At 46.0% G+C, this 13,962-nt stretch overlaps 1 protein-coding gene across 1 annotated transcript in view; it reads left to right on the forward strand.

The window, feature by feature from the left end:
• Positions 1–207: 207 nt before the first annotated feature.
• Positions 208–13,962, forward strand: part of PELI1 (pellino E3 ubiquitin protein ligase 1) — a 78,515-nt gene continuing 64,760 nt past the window's right edge. The window contains exon 1 of the mRNA XM_083495250.1: positions 208–283. The gene's annotated coding sequence lies outside the window, so the exon portion shown is untranslated. The remainder of the gene's footprint in view (positions 284–13,962) is intronic.

Raw genomic sequence — 13,962 nt, forward strand, 5'->3', positions numbered from 1 at the left:
AAACTGTTCCAGATTCTGGCTCACCTAAAACTACTACAAAGTTATGACATCTGGAGTCAACTTCTAAACATGACAACAGGCAGGGGCACATTCTAATGCTTCATGAATATGATTCAGTATTCGATAGATGTCCTGTTTCTAAGAAGACTTCCTGCTTCTGCTAGTACAGTAACTCTTCACACCTTCTACCTTCAAATCTGGCTGTGGAGGACAGAAGAACCATGCAGAGCAGATCTGTGACCATGAACTGAAAAGGTATTGCCAAAATGCAGTTCAATTTAAGGTATGAATCCTTGGTGAACAGGTAAGCATGCGGTACATGCATACCTAAACACATATCTGCATATTGTTCAAGGACTTGGGATTAGCATGTGACCATATAATGATGTCTGAAGCATCTCATTAAAAAAGAAAGAGAAAGAAAAACATTTGTAACTCATGGCTGTTTTAATGACTTCAACAGTTTCAAATATATGCTGGGAAATAATACATGTTTTCTGTAGAAAACAACACAGGCCACCACTTGTCATTTTATTCTGCATATATGACTCAGAAAATCTAGTTAGACACTGATGCCAGAACAGAATGTGCCTGTCATGAAACAGAAATTGACTCTTGTTTAAATATCAAAGATGATTGTGGAGCAGTGTTTCTCCCATGTATCAGTTCTCTAAGCTCCCGTTAATGTGTATGTTTGTTGGCGGGGGGGTGTGTGACTTCTTAAACAAAATGCCATTGCAATCTTCCTGCTTTCTATCACATTTCTTATTTAGCTGTTTGCTTTAAGGTATAACCTTCTTAAGATTTGGGGCAGATTTCAACATAAAAATGGCTCTGAACACATATGTGTTGGGGTGTGCACAGAACACAGGATATTCTGTTCAGAAGTCAGTTTGCCAGATGGGAAAACAGCCCATCTCTAAGTACTTTGGAGACTCTCTGATTCAAATCAGGATCATAGGCGCCGACTCCATGGGGCTTGAGGGGGCCCGAGCCCCCTCAAAAATTCGTTTGGGGGGGCTCAGCCCCCCCAATAATCTCGGGCGGCGGTGGGCGCGTCTGCGGCTTTTATAGGGCGCCCGGCGCGCACCAGCTCAATAACGGGCACCGGTGCGGCGGGGGGCGCCGGGCCGGGGGAGGGGGGCGGCCGGCCTGTCTCCTTGGCAACCCCATTGAGCAGCGCCGGCTCCCCCGGGAGGGCCATCCCCCCGCGCCGCCGATCGCCAGCGCCGCCGACGCTGTGGCTGCCCGAGCCCGAGCCCGAGCCAAAGCCCGAGCCTGAGCCCGAGCCCAAGCCCGTCAGGAAGGAAGGAAGGAAGGAAGGAGAAATGGGGAGGGAGACGAGGGAGGAAAATTGCGCGCAGGGTGAAGAAAGGAGAAGGGCGAACGAGACGAGCTTCCAACCCAAAAAAGGGCTGGAAGACTGGGAGGATGAAGGATCGGGAAAGAAAGCGACGCCTTCCCCGCCCGCGACGTCGCCCGCTTGTCATTGGCAGCGCAGCGGGCGCCCAGAGAGGCTGGGCACCGGCGCAGGGCCGCTCCGCAGCCGCGGAGGACAGCTGCGCGGCTAGCAAGGTGCGCCGCGTAGAGCGCGGCCCTTGTGTGGCCCGGTGGCCAGGCAAGCTCGGGCGGGGACCCCCATGCGAATCTAAGACGGGAGAAGAGGGCAGAGCAAAGGGGGTCCCTTCCCCAACCTCCGGCTCTGAGACTTCCCTGCGCCCCAGAAAAGCGAAAGGATTTTCTCTTCTTTTTTTAAAATAAATATTTTATTAAGTTTTCAAATACAAAGTTAGAAACATACACTGAAGAAAAAAGTAAAAGAACAAGAAAAAGAAAAAAAGAAAAAGAAGAAAAGAAAACCAACCATTCAACACATTTTTTATATCACTAACTGGACTTCCTCGCATCTCCCTTACCCTGCATTCTTTATAATAAAGATATCAGCAAATTATTACCTTGTTTCGTACCTTATTTTGTACTTTTCAAATACTATACCTCTAAATTTAACATACTTTTCATCAGTTACTTATATCTTAAATTAAACATAGTATTACCTTAGATTTTGACCTTTTCTTACTTAAAATATAATTTCCTGTTTCCCAAATCTAATTGCTGAAGCTATAGTTTCCGAATCGTGTAAATTTTTAACATTCATACAACTTATATTGTTTTTGTAAATAGTCCTTAAATTTTTTCCAGTCCTCTTCCGTTGTTTCTTCTCCCAAATCTCGGATTCTGCCAGTCATTTCAGCCAGTTCCATGTAGTCCATCAATTGCGTCTGCCACTCTTCCAGTGTGGGCAAATCTTGTGTCTTCCAATATTTTGCGATAAGTATTCTTGCTGCTGTAGTTGCATACATAAAGAAAGTTCTACCCTTCTTTAACACTTTCTGGCCAACACTGCCCAAGAGGAAGGCCTCTGGTTTCTTGGGAAAGGTATACTTAAATACATTTTTTAACTCATTATAGATCATTTCCCAGAAGGCCTTCACTTTTGGACAAGTCCACCAGAGGTGAAAGAATGTCCCTTCAGCCTCCTTACATTTCCAACATTTATTATCAGACAGGTGATATATTTTTGCAAGCTTGACTGGGGTCATGTACCACCTATAAATCATTTTCATAATATTTTCCTTCAAGGCATTACATGCCGTGAATTTCATTCCGGTGGTCCATAACCTTTCCCAGTCCTCAAACATGATGTTATACCCAATATCCTGAGCCCATTTTATCATGGCTGATTTGACTGTCTCATCCTGAGTGATTTTCTCTTCAACCTGCCCTCCATCCTCTTGCAGAAAACTCTTTGCCTGCCCTGCCCGTATCTCGTTTTTGCTTTTTAATTCCACACACGCACCCTTCGGACTTCGTGGCAATCGGGCGCACGGGTGCGTTTCCTAAGAGAGTGAGGACCCCCGCCTCCTCCCCACCTGCTCCCTCGCCAGCCAGCCAGCCGCGCGCCCTAGCTGGAGAGCCCCGGCCGTCCCCGTCGCGCAATCGGCTGGATCTCCCTTCAGCAGGCCGTGCTCACAACTCGGCCCAGGGACCCCCAGCAGCGGATCTCCGGCTCAGCTGAAGAATCCGGCAACAAGCCCCCTCCTCCCCAATCGCTCCGCCGAAATACGCTCCAAAACCCCCCAGATAGGCCGCCGGCCGCCAAGTCTAGTGGCGCCCTGAGCGAGGGTCTCTCCCCAACACCGCCACCTCGAACTGCGTTCTCCCGGCTACCCGAGCGAACCAGCGGCAGGACCCCGGTATGGGCCCCCCCAATATTTTTTATAAGTCGGCGCCCCTGATCAGGATCCACATCTGAGCACACTTCAGAAAAAGAGGCTTCATTTGCCCCATCATTCACTATTGCGAAATTTAAAAACTGCTTTAATTTGTTTTCTTTTTGGCAGAAGAACATGAAAATTGTTGCCTATCCAAGGCTGTGTACACACGTAGCCTTTGAAATACACAGGGACTGTTTTCTCACAGTTATTTTAGTACGTAGCGATTTGTACACAATTGTACACACCTTCAAGCGTTAACATAACCCAAAAAGATAGATACTCTCAGTGTTGTCCATACAGTGGTACTTCGGGATGCGAACAGGATCCGTTCCAGAGCCCCGTTCACATCCTGAATTGAACGCAAGACGTGATGGTGCATCTGTGTGTGCGCGGGTCGCATTTCGCTGCTACTGCGCATGCGCGTGATGTGATTTTGAGCATCTGTGCATCTGTTACTTCCGGGTTTTGCCACAGAGCGCAACTCGGACACGCTCAACCCGAAGCGCATTCAATTTGAGGTATGACTGTACACACAGGGTCTTTTCAAACAATGGTCTTCTCCAGTGCCAGAACTCACCATGAACGCCTCCCTGGTTCTCTTATAATGGGAACGTTATCCACCTGAGAGGTGCTGGAACTGAGTCTACTCTACTCCATTCCATTTGCTGAGTATTTCCACTTCCTTTAAAAAAAAAAAAATCCTTCTGCAGTCTTTTTGAAAGAAAGCAGCTGCTGTATTGATTTGCAGAACCACTTGCAGCGTGCTCTACCCCCGTGGGCAAAGACATGAGGTATAACAGATGGAATAAACAGAAATGACAACTTTGTGGGATTAAGATTTGGCCTCTGCTTTATTGATTACAGATGTAGGTAAGCTTTGGCTTAGGCATTGGGTATGTATCACATATCACCTTCCCAGGGGAAGGTTGAGGTTAGGACAGGTGTCATGGCTGGGTTATGGGTGCAGATCAACTAGGAGGGATACGTTAAGTAATAGGTTTTAATGTTGAATGTGTAAATGTATGTCTAGGGACAATGTTTAAAACAAACACCATTAACTTTACTGCTGGATAAGTGTGTAATGGTTACTGGATATGTATTTGTTTAAAAATCAACAAAAAAGTGTGTCTTTTAGTAAAAAGACACAGATCAACTAAGCTGACCCTCCCCAGGCCGCGACTGGGAGTTCCATGGCCCTTCTGTTCCCTGTTTGGCTTCAACACAGAAACTTCCATTCAAATCCCTTTACTGGGCTACCCTGGGAACCCACCTATATGAGGTTGAGGTGATGCCCCACATCACCCCAGACCCAGAATTGGACTCAGGATTGCACTCAATGCCTTATCTGCCTCAAGTTGTGGTGATTGCTATGCGGAAGGCAAAAAACCCCAATGGGCCCAACAACAACAACAACGTTTTAAATAATGTTTTATTTGTACCCTGCCCATCTGACGGGGTTGACCCAGCCACTATGGGCGGGTTCCAGCAAAATCTTAATAAAACATTTAACATGTTAAACATTCCTATACAAGGCTCCCTTCAGATGTTGTATGATGATTTAATAATATTCATTTTATTATTATTTGTTTGCAGACAAATTACTTCTCAGCCCTAAATACAGTAACTATTTGTAAACCACAGCAAAGTCATTATACAAGTCAACTAAACAGCAACATGTGGGCTGGGCGGGCTGATGCTCTTCTGCCGATTGGGCTGACGGTCCCCAGCACAGCCAGCTTTTATTCTCCAGTGGCCAATTGGAGTGAAAAGCCGTTCTTCCTCCACCAAAGCTCTGCTCCCCTCCAAGGCCTTGGTGGGGCCAAAATCCAAAATTTGGCAGGCAATCCCAGGAGCCATCACGGCCAGCCACAGAGAAGCCCAATGGCCGACTCCAAGGAGATTAATTCACCCCCTGCCCCCCAGGGCACAGGAGGGCGAGAGGCCTCAACCAGCACCCACCCCAAACTGGGTAAGTGCCACATATATATGTATCTCAATACATGTCCTCTTTTGCTTGTTTTATTCATAAGCAAGGCAAATACGTTGAAGGGGAGTGGCAGAACCCTGCAGCATCAGCAAGTGTCTCCCAATAGGAAATGCCCTGAGAAAGTGCTCTCTGTGCAGCAAGTGCTGGAGAAGGGCATTCTTGGCACAAAATGGGTTATAATTGTTTCCAGGGGCAGATCCCAGGGGCGAAACTTCAGGACCCCTAATCCTGGAAGCGCCCCAGAAGTGACTTTGTCCACATTTGCTTTAAAAAGTGCATCATGCATGTATGTAGCATTTCCCTAATTTCCCCTAATTTCCATCCCTCCATAGCTCAAAAACTATAAGGCATAGGAAATTTTTATTCACAACAGTGTCTTTGACATGTGAGCTAATCTAGTACAGCAATTTCAATCAAAATCTGAAGTGTAGTAGCTATTTAAAAAATAAAATAATGTGGTGGTTTTTTGTGGAACCTCATTGAAGAAGATAACAGTGGTTACTCAGACCTAATTGCTGGTTGTGAAGAGGCCCCCGTATCAGTTCAAGCTTCAGGGCTCCAAAAATGTAGGTCCACCACTGATTGTTTTGGCAGAATGTGCTTTGGATTGACAAACAGTGTAGGACAGGGATGATACAGGGATAAAGCTGTATGTACAACATCCCCCAAATGGCACCTGCTTCCTGCACTGAATGCCAGTGTGTACTCACTTGAAGCTGCTTCTGCGTCTTGAGAGAGTAGAAGCTCGGCAGCAAAAGGAACTTCTTAGACAGTGTGCCTTGCCCACTCCCATTCATTCTGCATCCAGTGCACTCCCACCAGTGGTTTGGGAAGTGGTATACACACAACTTTAGTCACAATCCATATCAATCCTGTATTTATCCCATTCTTCCTTATGAAACTCTACATTTTGATGCATTCCCCCACCGAAAAAAAACCCAGTTTTGATCCAAATTGAGAAAAATAACCTCTTTGCTGCATTTGGCAAGCGAGAGGGACTGGTGCCGCCTGCACAGCTGCAAGGTGGGCTGCTGGTGGTGTAGTGCCCCTTCCCCCTGTTCAGCTGCTTCCTGCAATGAAGGCAGATGGTAAAGCCAACTCAGAGTGACCCCAGGCGACACTCTGCTGCTTCCTTCCACTCCTGGCACAGCCAGATTCCTCGGCGGGAGGGGGAGCAGTGAAGGTGTTTGGAGTTTGGTGACAAAAGAGCTAAAATGGCCAGTGCTACTATACCATTGCTTCCAACTGCATTGGATATTACCAACTACAAACCTAACCTTGGCGCTGTCAACGGTGACCCTTTGCTGGCGGAGGAGCTTAACCTCTTCTTTGCTCGCTTTGAGAAGGAGCCACCTGAGACGCCGGTATTACAGCCACCAGCCCATAGGGGCCCCTCATTCACTGTAGAGGAGCACGAGGTGAGACAAGTATTGAGGATGGTGAATCCGAGGAAGGCGGCTGGACCTGATGGCATCACTGGAAAGGTGTTGAAGGGCTGTGCGGATCAGCTGGCGAGGGTCTTTACTAAGATCTTCAACAAGTCCTTACACCAGTCTATTGTCCCACCCTGCCTGAAGTCGTCAACTATTGTCCCTCTGCCTAAAAAATCCACAATTAGTAGTTTGAATGACTACAGACCAGTTGCACTGACTCCAATCATCATGAAGTGTTTTGAGAAACTGGTGCGTCGTCATATTATTTCCTGTCTTCCATCAACTTTTGACAACTACCAGTTTGCATACAGGGCAAATAGATCCACAGAAGACGCTATCACCACCACTCTCCATGCTGCTCTGTCCCATCTGGAGCAGCCGGGGAATTATGTGAGGCTGCTGTTTGTGGATTTTAGCTCTGCTTTTAACACTATCCTCCCCCATAGACTGGTGTCCAAGCTAGAGACGATTGGACTCCCCAACTCCACCTGTCTCTGGGTTTTGGATTTTTTGTCAGAACGTTCTCAGAGGGTTAGAGTAGGGTCACATGTGTCCACAGCCCTTAGCCTTAGCACCGGCTCACCACAGGGTTGCATGTTGAGTCCCCTGCTCTATGCTCTCTATACGTATGACTGTTCAGCCATCTACTCCAGCAACAAAATCATCAAGTTTGCTGATGACACTACGGTGGTAGGGCTCATTTCAGGAGGGGATGAGTCCGCCTATCGGGACGAGGTGGAGCGGCTCTGTGTTTGGTGCGGAGAGAACAATCTGGCTCTTAATACGGCCAAGACCAAGGAATTGGTGGTGGATTACAGGAAAAAAAAGGCAGACATTCAGCCCTTGTATATCAACGGGGAACGGGTGGAGAGGGTGGCGGAATTCAGGTTTTTGGGAGTGACTATGGATCAGGGCATGACTTGGAGCGCAAATACCACTGCTCTGGTGAAGAAGGCCCAGCAGAGAATTTATTTCCTCAGACTTTTAAAAAAGAACAATCTGAGTGAGAGACTGCTGGTGTCCTTCTACCGAGGCTCCATAGAGAGCATACTTACATACTGTATTTGTGCTTGGTTCTCCAGTTGTACAGCTAGGGAGAGGAAGGTGCTCCAGAAGGTCATAACCACAGCCCAAAGGATTATTGGGCACCCTCTCCCACCTTTGGAAGAACTGTACGGTTCCCGTTGCCTTAGGAAAGCAAACAACATCCTGCAGGATCCATCTCACCCGGGATACAGTCTGTTTGCACTACTGCCTTCTGGCAGGAGGTATAGAAACATCAAGTCAAGGACAAATAGACTGAAAAATAGTTTCTATCCAAGAGCTGTGGCCTTGCTGAATGCTGTAACTCGATAGTGAGACCTGGGAGTTTGATGGGTGTGGGTGTGGGTGTGGTTGGAAGGTGGTTTGTTTGGTTGTTGCTGTTGTTTTGCTTTTGTTGTTTTTAAGGGATGGCATCCAATTTCGTTGCACTGGTGCAATGTTGCACTAGTGTAATGACAATAAAGAATCTATCTATCTATCTATCTAACTGTACCCCAGGGGGTCCCATACATTCCTTTGTATGTATTGTGGGTTTTTGTGCATTGTGACTTGCTGTTGTTTTTATTGATGATCGTTTAGTAATTATTTATTGTAATTGTTAAGAGTAAATTTCTGTCGTTGAGCTCCTGGCAGAAGTCAGGACAGACTTTGTTTCATTGTACTTCTCCTGCTTCACCTCAAACAAGTCCAGGATTCTTGGGACTTGGAGATAGTTTGCAATCTTCTGTTACAGGCAAATAAACACAAATCAGAAATGGCATACATAAGTAGTGCTGCTCTGGGAACCAGCTTGAAGTGAAATTAAATGCTCTCTGTAAAACAAGTGCCCTATTGGATCAGCTACATGAGAAGACGGACTTGATGACTGTTGTGATCGGAAACTTTGGACAGGTAGTGAGTAACTATATAGAACCCACCCAGGAATCAAATCAGGAGTGTGCTCTGACAGATCAGATGAGGGAAGATGTTGCCAAACCTCGGATGCCAGAGGTGGAGGAAGTTGTGGCCCAGCAGGAGCATGAGTTGTTGGATTCGATAAATGAACTTGGAAAAAGCCAGATTTGGAGAGATAAAGTTTTGTTTGGTTTGGAAATGGGGGGTTGGATAGACCCCCCTATGCAGGGATGTTTTGACTTTCCAAGTCTGGCAATGGGCCGCGAGATGTTTGGGGTAGTGAGGGCTCTTAATTCTGGAGGGACTTTGAAACATGTTTCTAAACACCACATGGAGTTTAGTGTGGACTATGGAAAAGGGGCTGATTTGTCGAGAAGGGTTAAAAACATTGTCAGGCTGGAATTCCCACGAGTGAAAGGAGCAGGAGACAAAGTAAAGTACAGGTATAAATATGAAGAAGAGCCGCGGAAGGGACATGGAAGAGACTTAAGGGCCTCGGACATAAGATTACCAGGTTAATGCGCCAGTTAAAAAAATGTTAAAAGAAATATATAAGAATATGCTATGGTTATGAGAAATTGGTATAAATAAGATGTAAGTTTTAAGTTTTAGGGTTTTTTATAGTAAGATAAGGTTAAAATAGACTAAGGTAATGAAATGACAGAATATTATGAAAAATGGAAAGGATTTGCTGTAATAATTAATAACTAGGATACAAAAAAAGGGAGGAGTGAGGAGGTCAATGAAAGAAGGTAATGACAGTTAAGAATTTGAGAATATTGGATTTGTTTTTAAATTTCTGTGGCTTATTCTTGTTTTTTTTATTGTGCTTTGTTACGTGTTTTGTTGTTATTTTTTTATTTTGATTTTTACTCATTTGTACTGTTCGATTGTGGTTTGTTTTTCTTTTGTTATTTTTCTCTTTCTTTTTCTTTTTGGTTTTTCCTGTAATTTTAAAATTCTGAATAAATATCATTTTTTAAAAAATGAAGTGAAATTAAATTCACAACTATTCCTGTCAAAAATGGAAGCACAGATGCAAGGTGGACTATCACAGTCAAGGCAATAGCTTCTTACCAATGCAATATCAAAAGATTTAAAGAAAAAAATCTACCCTGGCTAACCAAGGACAATACAGAATCCAAAAACTCCTAACCTTTAGCTGAGATTTTGTCATTGCCTTCATTTTCAACCAAACTTCACTTGGATTCCTCATTATCTTTTCAGCAGTTATGGAATGAAATTATAAATAAATTTAACAGATGCTTTGAGTGCAATGAATTAGGTAATGATGTACAATGGTATAAACATCCACTACATTATAGAAATATATTAGCAATTTTCACTGGCCTTATAACAATGAGCATATGACAAATGCTAATGCACAACTTGTCCAAAACTTCTGACCCTTTAATCATCCTGTCTGGAGAAATGTGATCTCCCCTGCAAATTTTAAAAACACACATTTTGACTAAGTCTGTGGTAACAGTCTTAATTTCTCCTTCCCAAATCACAGCTTGCACTGGGTGGATTTTGCAGACTTTTGTGTAGATCCTCTTACTCCATATGCACAAAAGTGTGCTGAATGTGACAATGAGGAGGCTCTCTGCATGTCCCCCTAAAAATAGTCTGAGGTCAGTTTTAACTGCTCTGATTACCTGTTGTTTTTTTAGGCCCAGTTTCCTGAACAGGTGAACTAGTGCTAGCGTTAACTGCATGTGACTACAGTGGTACCTCTGGATGTGAACGGGATCCGTTCCAGAGCCCCATTCGCATCTAGAGCAGAACGCAACCTGCGTCCGCGTGTGCCATGATTCGCCGCTTCCATGCATGCACACAACATGCATGAGCGTTCCATTACTTCCGGGTCACTCAACCCAAAGCTACCGTATTTTTCGCTCCATAAGGCACACCTGACCATAAGGCGCACCTACTTTTTTGTGGGGGAATTCAAGGGGAAAAAATATTATTTAAAGGGAGCGCTGAGCAGAGCCTGTATGCATGTAATGCTCTGCTCAGCGCTCCCTTTCATGAGCCGTGGTGGGCTGCCCTTCTCCCTCCTCGGGGAAAAGCCCCCAAGAACCACACACACACACTGCGCAGCTCGTGAAAGGGAGCGCGGCTCTTGGGGGCTTTTGCGGGAGCTGGGGGAAGTGAGAGAGCCTCGCTCTGTCCCTTCCCCCACCTCCTGCAAGAGCTGTGCGCTCTTTAAAGGGAGCGCGGCTATCCCTGGCTTTTGTGGGGGGTGGGGGAAGGGACAGAGCTGCGCTCCAGCAAGAGCCAGGGACAGCCGTGCGAAGCCTCCACAGGGCAGCGGGATGAAGGCAGAAGCTAAAACAGCTAGAGGGAGTGCTGTGCAGCACTCTCTCTAGCTGTTCTGGCTTCTTGGGTAGCCCGCAAAGCCTCTGAAGGGCAGCAGGAAGCCTTCATCCCGCTGCCCTGTGGAGGCTTCACTGGCTACCCCAGAGCTGCTCAGGAGCTTGTCAGGGCTGGCGGGGGAAGCCCGGGTCCCCCCCCCCAGCCCCAGGGACCACACACTCGCTCCATAAGACGCACAGACATTTCCCCTTAGATTTTAAGAGGGGGAAAGTGTGTCTTATGGAGCAAAAAATACGGTACTTCAACCCGAGGTATGACTGTATTTTTGAATGATGCCTTCGTCTTACAACCTGATCCTAAGCATCAGAAATAAGTCCTATTACAGGGGTCAGCAAACTTTTTCAGCAGGGGCTGGTCCACTGTCCCTCAGACCTTGTGGGGGGCCAGGCTATATTTTGGAGGGAAAAAATTATCAAATTCCTATGCCCCACAAATAACCCAGAGATGCATTTTAAATAAAAGGATACATTCTACTCATGTAAAAACATGCTGATTCCCGGACCATCCGCGGGCCAGATTTAGAAGGCAATTGGGCCAGATCTGGCCCCCAGGCCTTAGGTTGCCTACCCATGTCTTATTAGCTTCCTGATCACATACTTCCTGGCTCCAATCTACATTATACATTTCAGGCTTTCCCCAAAGAATCCTGGGAACTGTAGCTTATTAAGGGGTGCTGGGAGACCCCTTTTCCCTTCACAGAACTACATTTTTCAGAGTGGGAAGGGGATTGACAGTTAAACCACTCTAAGAAAGGTTACAGAATGCTGCAGCACCTTAGAATCACAGAATTGTAGTGCTGGAAGGGAACCCTAGAGTCATCTAGTCCAACCCCTTGGAATGCAGGAATCTCAGCTAAAGCATCCACAAGAGATGGTCATCCAACCTCTGCTTAAAAACCTCCAAGAAGGAGAGTCCACCACCTCCTAAGGGAGTCCGTTCGCCTGCCAAACAGCTCTTGCCATCAGAAAGTTCTTCCTCAGAGGCATAGCAAGTCCTGCTAGTGCTGGGGGGGGGGCGGTCTGCAGGGGCATGCCATGGGGGTTGGGGGGCCACCAGAGTGACTGCTTCCCTCCTGGGCACCCTCCACCTTGAGGGTGGCAGGGGGGTGTGCAGCAGTTCAGGCGCGCTGCAAGCCCAGGTCCATGCTGCTTTTGCAAGTGGCGCGCTGGGATCTCAGGGTACAGGGATGCCGCCCCCAAAAGGAAGTGCAGCTTCTGTTCTTCCTGGTGTTCAGTCGGAATGTCCTTTCTCGTAACTTGAATCCATTGCTTGGGTCCTGCACTCCGGAGCAGGAGAAAACAAGCTTGCTTGAAACAAAGGCTGGATCTCGACACATCAAAGAAGTGTTTCTGTTAAACGCTTTGCAAACTTTGTATGAGAAATCGGGTCAGCAAAAACGCAACTCCACACACCATCTGGTGTCACACTGTTAGAATGCATAAACAACACATATAAAGCGCTTTTTCTTTGTCAATGAAGCTGAGTCCTAAGATGTTTCTTTGTGTCACCTCGGTTTGGCCAGCAGCCTATGCATTTGCTCACCTTCATCCCTCTTCTCCTTCGGTTGGCTATCTATCTCACAGTCAAAACAGAGACTGTAAGCTCCTTTTCATTCTTGTTTATATTATTCCATAAAGCACCCATATGCATTAACGGTGCTCCCTAAACAGTAAATAACAACAACAAACTACAACATGGCTACGCTCTTGGATTTCATCTATGTGCAACCCCCCCACTCCTTCAATAACTCACAAACATCTTATTCATGTTTTGTTCACATGCCCTGACATGAGCCATGACAAAGAAGCATGCTCAGTGAGTATTAACAGGAACTTTGTCATGCAACAACCTAAAGACAGAATTTGTGACTCACAGGAAATGAAGAAACAAGCTGTTAAAAAGGCTTCTCGCCATGTTTGAAAAAAGCTGAGACCAAACAAAATACAGGATCACAAAAATACAGGGCTATGCCAGCTGCATTCATCTATCATTCCCACACCCATATTTCCTAATAGATTCAACTGTGGTAAAACTGGAAGCTAAGAGTAGTCAAAATGATTAAGACACATCATGGATAATTCTTGGCCTTTCTCAAAGGCCATTCAAACATGCCTCTCTTACATACAACCTTCGGGCAAAACAACGTCTAAATACATTTTTAAGGCCAAATGCATTATTAAGATGACAAAATAAAGGAAAAAAACATCTGAAGCAGCAGAATAAGTGGGTGGACTTCCTTTTGCACTCATCCAGAAAGTGTCCCCCTAATTAGAAATGCAAAATAACAATTTAAGTTCAGGGCAAAGGGCATAATGGGAGGGACGTGGCAGCGCAGGTGCCCTGCAGGTCCAACCAAGTCATACTCAGAAGAGGCCATTGGCATCAATGGGCAGGATGAAGGGCTCATCCATACTTACCATTTGCCCTGCTCTTTCAAGGCATGGTCCGCACTTTAAAGCTCCGAGTGTGCCCCCCCCCGCTCCCTTTTTGCTCCAGAACAAATGGCAATTCAGGTTTTCCACGGATTGCAATTGCTCTGATTCAGCTTTAAAGAGCAGGTTTTCATGGAGAAGACTCCAGAGCAGGAAAAATAGTGCTTGGATATGGAGCTTTAATGGATGGACTGTGCCTGGAAAGTGCAGAGGAAAGGGAAGTGTGGATAAGCCCTAAGTTAAGAACATTGATTTCAATGGGTCTGTTGACTTAAGTTGGATCTAACTCAGCGTCTGTTACTCAGGTCTCTGTTTTGGAGGGTACAAAAATGAATAGCAACTTTGAACTGACCATTTTTCTAATTGCAGCCCAGGCAAAAGTCCTTGGCGAGAAGTAATTTATTTCTTATAGCAACTACTTCAGCACAAGTTCTGTGTTTCCTGTATATTACAGAAGGCTGACTAGAAACCCCTGGGTAAATGTGCTGGCAGACCTGCTTGGGAAAGTTCCTCCTGCA

The sequence above is a fragment of the Podarcis liolepis genome (genome assembly GCF_965112155.1).
Source record: "Podarcis liolepis genome assembly, chromosome: 3".
Taxonomy (NCBI): domain Eukaryota; kingdom Metazoa; phylum Chordata; class Lepidosauria; order Squamata; family Lacertidae; genus Podarcis; species Podarcis liolepis.